This window comes from Prosopis cineraria, unplaced genomic scaffold, assembly GCF_029017545.1.
Source record: "Prosopis cineraria cultivar Desert tree isolate PC_DT_omini unplaced genomic scaffold, ASM2901754v1 PC6, whole genome shotgun sequence".
Taxonomy (NCBI): Eukaryota; Viridiplantae; Streptophyta; class Magnoliopsida; order Fabales; family Fabaceae; genus Prosopis; species Prosopis cineraria.
Genome location: NW_026555337.1, coordinates 26,622,124 through 26,630,915, shown reverse-complemented (window position 1 = coordinate 26,630,915; position 8,792 = coordinate 26,622,124). Strand labels below are relative to the sequence as shown.

Below are 8,792 nucleotides of genomic sequence, written 5' to 3'. Positions count from 1 at the left end.
ATTTCATGGGTTACCAGGAGAGGATTGTCATAGGTTTTTGCATACTTTCCTATTGGTTTGTGATACTATGAAGCCTATGCATGTAAATGTTGATGATGTTCAAGCTAAGGCTTTTGTATTTTCTCTTGAAGGTTTAGCAAAGGAGTGGTATTTCAACTACCCTTCTTATGTGAAAGTGAGCACATGGGCCGAGCTAAGAAGACTCTTCTTAGATAAATTCTTTCCAAATTCCAAGGTCACCAATTTGAGAAAGCAAATCTATGGGGTCCAACAAGGAGAGGATGAGAGTCTCTATGAGTATTGGACTAGATTCCAAGGCCTTTTGGCTAAATGCCCACACCATCAAATTTCTAGTGAGAATTTAGTCCAATATTTCTATGAGGGCTTGATTCCAAGAGACAAAGTTAACATTGATGCCGCTAGTGGTGGATGCTTGATTGACCTCACTTCCTTAAAGGCTTGGGAACTAATTGACAAGATGGCTTCAAGTGGTGCTCAATACTCTACAAGGGAAAAGAGAAATGTGAATATGGTAGGTTCCTCAGTTCTTAATGATTCATATGTGGACTTGCTAGCTGCCAAGATTGGGAGAATGTTGGCTCCACAAATATCTCAAGTGAGCAATGTAAGTACTTCTCAAGCACTTGTCCCTTATTCTTGTACTTTTTGTGACTCACCTATGCATGTAGAAAGCAATTGTCCTATTAAGTTTGAACAAGTAAATGCTATCTACAATGGAAAACAATCCTATGGTGGGAGGCAAGGGCAAGGAGCTTATTCTAATACTTACAACCCTTCATGGAGAGACCATCCTAATTTCTCCTATTCAAATCCAAATGTGGCTTTACAAGACAATCAACAAAGAGGATCCTATCAAAACACCTTTGGCCGTGACCCTCCACCTCATTTGTCTCAAGGTAGCTCTTCTCAAAGCTACAATCCAAGTGGTAATTCTCTTACACCTTCTTCTAATTCTTATAGTGATAGGAGGCTTGTTCCAATTGAGAGTTCTTCTAATTCGAACTCTTCTAATGATGTGAATGTGTTACGTAAGCAGTTGATTGAAATGAACTCTTTGTATAAAAACATGTATGATGGCTTAGGGAACAAGGTAGAGAGTATGGGTAACAAGTGTGAGAACATGAACTCTAAAATTGATGCCCTTACTTCTCAAATGAATATGCTTGCTAACCAATTAAGTGCAGCCAATGCTCAAGCCTCTACATTACCATCCAACACCGTTGCTAATCCTAAAGCTAATCTTAATGCTATCACATTGAGGAGTGGCAAGGAGTTGGGAGAAAGAGTACAAGAAGACAAAAGACAAGGGAAGGCCGAGAAGCCCTCTTTAAATTCTTCAATTGATGTTAATGTTTCTAGTTCTTCTTTTGCTCCTAATGATGCATCTTTTTGTAGAGATGATGAGGATGAAAACATTGAGGAGATCATATGTGAGCAACCACCATCTAAGGTGGAAAAGGGGACTATGGCCGAGTTGTTTAGTAAGAAAAAGAGGGAGAGGCCGAGCAAAGTGAAACAAGAAAGGAGAGTTCAAGGAAGGAAGAAGGAAAGCAAAGTCAAGAGATTATGAAGAAGCTTCCTTTTCCACAAGCACAAGTGGTCCCTAAGCAAGTAAAGGGACAATTTGATCAAGAGGTATATGATTTCTTCCACAAGATTCATGTTAATGTACCCTTGATGGATGTAGTTAAGAACTTTCCTAAGTATGCCAAATTTTTGAAAGATTGTTGTACAAATAAAAGAAAATTTAGGCCTAATGCAAGGGTACAATTACCCTCATCTGTGAGTGCTATCATGAAGCCTCAACTCCCTATAAAATGTGAGGACCCCGGTTCCTTCACAATTCCATGCAAGATTGGCAACACACATTTTTCTCATGCATTGATAGACTTAGGTGCAGCCATTAATGTTATGCCTCTTTCAATTTATCATGCCTTGAGTCTTGATTGCATGCATAAGACACCTATGATATGCCAATTAGCGGATAGAAGTGTTAGAAGACCACATGGAGTAGTAGAAGACTTGTTGGTTTGTGTTAAAGGTCTATTATTTCCTGTGGATTTCTATGTGCTTGATATGTCAAAAGAAGGGAGTGGGGATGATATTTTGATTTTAGGAAGGCCATTTATGAGGACTGCCCGTACATTGATTGACATGGAAAAAGGTAGTTTGATTTTGAAATGTGGAGAGGATCATGTTATTTTTAATATATATGAAGCAATGAAACATCCTTTTGAGGATTATTCTTTGTTAGGTGTAAGTTCCATTGAGTTATTGCTTCATGATGCTTGTGAGTCTCACATGCTTGATTCTTTCTCACATGTTGATGATGATTTGTCTCTTGTTACTACTACATGTATTGATGGATGTAGTTGTCCTATTTGTTTAGAGATTGATGCATGCTTGAATGATGCAACTACTTCTTCTCATGATTTGTTTAAAATATCTCCTATGCTTGATCTTGAAATGCTTGAGAAGGGTATATCTTCTTGTGTTGTAGGTACTAAAGCCATTAAGGCCGAATCTATGAGTTTTTCTCCACTCGAGCTTGATGTTCTTAGGATTTCCAAGCTATTGGAGGAAAATTCTACACTTTCACATGTCGAGGCCGTGGCTCAAGTCCAAGCACTTGAGGACAAGTTGCAAGAAAAGGGGGAGGCTGTAAAGAAAGAAGAGGAGAAATCAAAAACAAGTGAGAAGCCTAAAGACAAGATAGTACCATGGAATATTCCACAAATTAGACTTGAAGAAGCTCATTCCCTCTTGTGTAGAGCCACCTACCTTGGAGTTGAAGCCTTTACCATCCAATCTCAAGTATGCATATCTCATTGAGAATGAGAAGCTTCCGGTAATAATTTCTAACTCTTTATCTCTTGAGGAAGAAAATGCATTACTTGATGTGTTGAGAAAGAACATACATGCTATTGGTTGGACTTTGGCTGACATTCCTGGTATTGACCCTATTGTGTGCACACATAAAATTTTTCTTGAGGACAATGCTAAGCCCATTAGGCAACCACAAAGGAGACTTAACCCATTGATTTTAGATGTGGTAAAGAAAGAGGTTGTTAAGCTACTTAGTGCTGGGATCATCTATCCTATAGCTGACAGTGAGTGGGTGTCTCCAACCCAAGTTGTACCTAAGAAAGGGGGGATTACTGTGGTAAAAAATGAGAAAGGAGAGCTTGTTCCAACTAGAGTTCAAAATGCTTGGAGAGTGTGCATAGACTATAGGAAGCTCAATAATGTGACTAGGAAGGACCATTTTCCTTTGCCTTTTATTGATCAAATGCTTGAGAGATTGGCTTCCAAGTCCCATTATTGCTTCCTAGATGGGTTTAGTGGGTATTTTCAGATTCCTATAGCTCCTAGTGACCAAGATAAGACTACCTTTACATGCCCCTTTGGTACATTTGCCTATAGGAGGATGCCTTTTGGTCTTTGCAATGCACCTGGTACTTTTCAAAGATGCATGATGTCCATATTTTGTGATTTTATTGAACATTGCATGGAAGTCTTTATGGATGATTTTACTGTGTATGGTGAGTCCTTTGATTCATGCTTGCATTCTTTAGATAAAGTGCTTGGTAGGTGCATTGAAAAGAAGCTTGTGCTTAACTTTGAAAAATGCCATTTCATGGTAGATAAAGGAATTGTTTTAGGCCATTTGATTTCTTCCAATGGCATAGAGGTGGATAAGGCCAAAGTAGATGTGATTGCTTCTTTGCCATATCCTGTTTGTTTGAAAGATTTGAGATCATTTTTGGGACATGCAGGCTTTTATAGGAGATTTATAAAGGGGTTTAGTGAAATTGCTTTGCCTATGTCTAAACTCTTACAAAAAGATGTTGATTTTGTTTTTGATGATGCTTGCAAAAGGAGTTTTGACACTTTGAAAAGCATGCTCATTTCCCCTCCCATTCTTAAAGCCCCAAATTGGTCTTTGCCTTTTGAGTTGTCATGTGATGCTTCTAATTTTGCTGTGGGAGCTATGCTTGGTCAAAGAGAGGGCAAGTTATCATATGTGATTGCTTATGCATCTAGGACCCTAGATTCAGCTCAGGTTAATTACACCACAACTGAGAAAGAGTTGTTTGCTATTGTTTTTGCACTTGATAATTTAGATCATATCTTCTTAACTCTAAAGTTGTTGTGTACACTGACCATGCTGCTGTGAGGTACTTGTTTAAGAAGACAGATTCTAAGCCTCGCTTGATTCGATGGGTGATCTTGATGCAAGAATTTGATGTGGAGATAAGGGATAGGAGTGGTTCTACCAATCAAGTAGCGGATCATTTGTCTAGACTACCTCATTTAAAAGCTACTATGGTAAACTCTAACCCTACTATTCCTTGTGATTCATTTCCTGATGAGGCATTGTGTGCCATTTCATCTAAGCCTCCATGGTATGCCTCTTTTGCTAACTATATTGAGTGTAGAGTCTTGCCTCCTTGTGCTTCACGTTTTGCCATTGAAAAATTGAAAAGAGAGTCTAGATTTTACATTTGGGAACCACCTTTGATGTGGAAGATTTGTAGTGATAAAGTGATTAGGAGGTGTGTTGATGATGTTGATGTGCCTTCTGTTCTTGAATTTTGTCACTCTCATGCATGTGGTGGTCATTTTAGCTCAAATAAGACAGCTAGGAAGGTTTTAGATTGTGGATTGTATTGGCCTAGCTTGTTTAAAGACTCTTATGAATTTTGTAAAGCATGCTTGAAATGTCAAAAGGTTAGTAGTTGGGGTAAGAGACATGAAATGCCTCAACAACCCATTTTATTTTGTGAGATTTTTGATGTTTGGGGCATTGACTTCATGGGTCCCTTTCCACCATCCTTTAGTTTTGAGTACATATTACTTGGTGTTGATTATGTTTCCTACTAGAACTTGTGATGCTAAGATTGTTTTGAAGTTTCTCAAATCTAATATTTTTTGTAGGTATGGAGTTCCTAAGGCCTTGGTAAGTGACCAAGGATCCCACTTTTGCAATAAGATGATGAAGGCTCTCTTGGCTAAATATGGGGTGCATCACAAAATCTCTACACCATATCATCCCCAAACTAATGGCCAAGCCGAAGTATCAAATAGAGAAGTCAAGAAAATCCTAACCAAGGTGGTGAACACAAATAGGAAGGATTGGTCTTTACACTTGGAGGATGCTTTGTGGGCTTATCGGACCGCTTATAAGACTCCCATTGGCATGTCTCCTTTTCGATTGGTGTATGGAAAGGCTTGCCACCTCCCTGTGGAGATAGAGCATAGGGCCTATTGGGCCATCAAGAAACTAAACTTGGATTTCCATCTTTCGGCTAAGGAGAGATTTCTTCAAATGCAAGAACTTGAGGAGCTTAGGTTGGATGCCTATGAGTCTTCTAGAATCTATAAGGAGAAAACAAGGATCCTTCATGACAAGCTAATCTTGAGGAAAAAGTTCCAAGAAGGAGATCAAGTCCTCTTGTTCCAAACAAGGTTTATTCATAAGCATGCCAAGTTGAAGTCTAAGTGGGAGGGACCATATCTAGTGACCAAGGTGTTTCCCTATGGGGTTTTGCAACTCTTGAATAAAGCCACGGGTTCCACTATGCAAATCAATGGTCACCTATGCAAGCTCTACAAAGATGCCAAATCACTTCAAAAGGAGGAGGACTTCTCTCAACAGTTTTTGAACCACCATGATAAGGTTGTATCTCTCTAACCTTGAGCTTTTACCTTCCTTTAATTGATATATTTAATGATAGGTATAGTTCAAGTGTGGGGGAGATGAACCTAGTAGGAAAATTAGAGTTTATTTGCTTTATTTGACTTCTTTGTTTTGTGTTTTAGTTTGAAAAAAAAAATATCTGCACCACACTTTTGTTATGCATTCATTATTGATCTCACCTTATTTTATCACTAGTCTATACATACATTGAGGACAATGCATGATTTAAGTGTGGGGGAGAGAAATAAACATTTTGTTTTGTTTGTTTGGTTTTGTTTGGTTTTGCAAAAAAAAATTCAAAAAAAAATTTCTTTGTTTTGTTTGTTTGAGGTTACTTAATTACCTAGCTCTTGAATGGATATTTTGATTCTTGAGATGTGGTAATTTTTAGGATTGAATAGGTGTGAAGTGAACATTCTTTTACCTTGAATTAATGGATTAGAGTGGCATATTACCCATTATGGAAGAGGCTAAACACTCATGTGTGATTAATTCCTTAGTGATGTTACCCTCTAGAATTTGTTTCACTTCTTAATTAAGACCATATATCTTGCACTTGTTTGATAGGAGATGAGAGATGGCATTCATAAAAAATAGCCAAGAGCCAAATAGCCAACCTATTATTATTTTATCCTTTGTTAGCCACTTTGAGCCTTTGGTTTGATTCTTAAAAAAAAAAATATTCACCCTATTTTTCCCCAAGGAATGCATGTTACACTTTTATATGTCTTTTTAATATTCATTGCATGTCCTAGATCAAATGAGTGGATGCCTATTATCATTTCTCTATCCATTACTTCCATTGTTTTTCAAGAGTTAGGGGCAACCCAAAAAAAAAAACAACAAAGATAGATTTGAAAAAAAAATATAGTCAAAAAGAAAAGAAATAAAGTTGCTGAGAAAAAAAAAGAAAGAAAAGAAAAAAAAAAAAAATAAAAAATAAAAGTTGCCTAGCTCATCCATTCCATTTGTTTTATTATTTCTTATCATTTCTTTCCATCCTCATTGTGTTAAGGTTTCACTCAATTGAGTTAGGTTATGCTTTGCATATTAGGGGATATATCTTGATTTAGCATTATTTTGATGCTAACCCTATTTTTTTTATATACATGCATTTTTAGACATCCTTTCATTACCTATATCACAACCTAATAAAGTCCATTTGATTCTTGATTGCAAGTGCTTATTTAGTGATGGAGATGTAGAAGGGTTACAAATTCATAGTAGGGTTATCCTAAGAAATTTTGAGTGAAATTTAATACCTTATACACTTTGAGTGATGAGAGCAAACACTTAACCTAGAGAGGCTTACTCTTTGACATTGATTCTTGGTAAGGGTTTGTTTGTGATGTGCATAATTCTTTCGTAATTATTGCCACATTGATTGATAATTTGTAGAAGTTCATGAGCTAGTATTTTAGTGACTTGAAACAATGTTTTTTCTCTTATTTCTTGCTTTGTCTATAGTTTCTTTTGGGACCTTTTTCACTTGATTTGCCCGAGTGCAAAAGCTAAGTGGGGGGGAATTGATAGAACACATTTGTTACCCACTTTTATTTGTCAATTAGGACCATTTTATTAATGATTTATCACCTTCAAGTGCACACATTGCATTAGATTTGGAACTTTGCCTAAGTTTCTAAGATCAGTGCACTAGGGGCATTTTGGTCCAAAAAATGAACTTTTGAGAAAATGTACAAGAAAATTGACAAAGTGCATTTTATGTCCAGTTGATGAATGGTGAAATTATATTTTAAAATTCATTTTAGTTTGGGAGTAATTAAATAAAAAAGTCAACACTTTCTTAAGTGTCTTAGTTTGTCCTAGTTTTTGGTTTGCCTTTGTGTGAAATTTTTATATAATTTTGTGCAGCCTGAAACTTGGTTAATTTAATAAATTCTCCCTTCTAATTATGAATTTAATTCTGGACATGAATTAGATTTTATTATATCATATGCTATTTAATTGAATTATGTGATTTGTGACATAGGTGGCATGTGACTTGTGCATCAATTGGGCAATTGAGGTCAACACTCCTTGAGGACAATGGCTGATGGTTTGCACGTGAATTATGATTATTTTTGAGGGATTAGATCAGCTAAAATGATGTGGATGACACATGGGAAATTAGGCACACATTGGAATTCTACAAACCAATAGGAAGTTGCCACCTTGCAAGTGTGACAAGGCTCCCATTTACATTTTAATTTCTTTTTCCTTATTTTAATTAAGCTTCAGCTGATGGGAGACACCAAGGAGCACGCCATTTTAAACCCAAATGGGATCCAACACATATCTCATTCATCTTCCACATTCTCTCTCTCTTGTTCATAGTGTTCTTCATTTTCTCTCTTTTGTTTCTTCATTTTCCAGCACCCTAACCTCCATTTTCAGCCACCAAACCTCCACAAAACTCATACCATTCTTCTCCTCTCTTCATTTTCGTTCCATCCCTTCCATTTTCACAGGATTGAAGCTCATTTCCATCATTCAAGAGCTATGGAGTTTGGCCTTCACAAGCAATCACTAGGGTTCTTGAAGATGAAGATTGGCTAAGTTTCTTTGGAAATCCTAGAGAGATGAAGATGGAGGATGAGTCTTGAGCTTCAAATTGGCTAAGTTCTTTTGTTTCCTATCCTCTTCTCTTTTTACTAGATGGTTAGATTCCTTAATCTAGGGGTCTAATCATCTTAGCTTATAAATTCTAATTTGAATTTGATGTTGATGTAAAGAGAGAGGATTGTTTCATTTAATTTCTTCCTTGGACAGCCATGACTGAATTTGCCACTCTTTGTTTGGCACATAATCTTGTGTTTTTCAATTAGTGAATTTCTTGTTTAATATTGCATAATCTTGTGGTGTTAATGCTTGTGTTGTTGAGTAGCTTGACATAATCTTGTGGTGCTCAATTTATGTGTTTGACCATGGCTGTTGAGAGAGGATTTTGAATGAATCACTTGGCTAATGTCTTCACCAATGGGTTAATTGAACTAGGGACTTTAATCTAAGACCTCAGGGAGGTTAGCTAATTAGGTTAATGGGCTTAGGATAATTTTCTTTAAGTCATGAC

The 8,792-nt window shown here is 36.8% G+C and overlaps 1 non-coding gene and 1 pseudogene across 1 annotated transcript; one reads left to right on the top strand and one right to left on the bottom strand.

Moving 5' to 3' along the window:
- Positions 1-241: 241 nt before the first annotated feature.
- Positions 242-348, bottom strand: LOC129314725 (small nucleolar RNA R71). The gene has a single exon (XR_008594235.1). It is a non-coding gene; the product is annotated as a small nucleolar RNA R71 (small nucleolar RNA).
- A 3,876-nt stretch (positions 349-4,224) lies between these two features.
- The window catches only part of LOC129314040 (uncharacterized), an 8,536-nt pseudogene continuing 3,968 nt past the window's right edge, over positions 4,225-8,792 (top strand).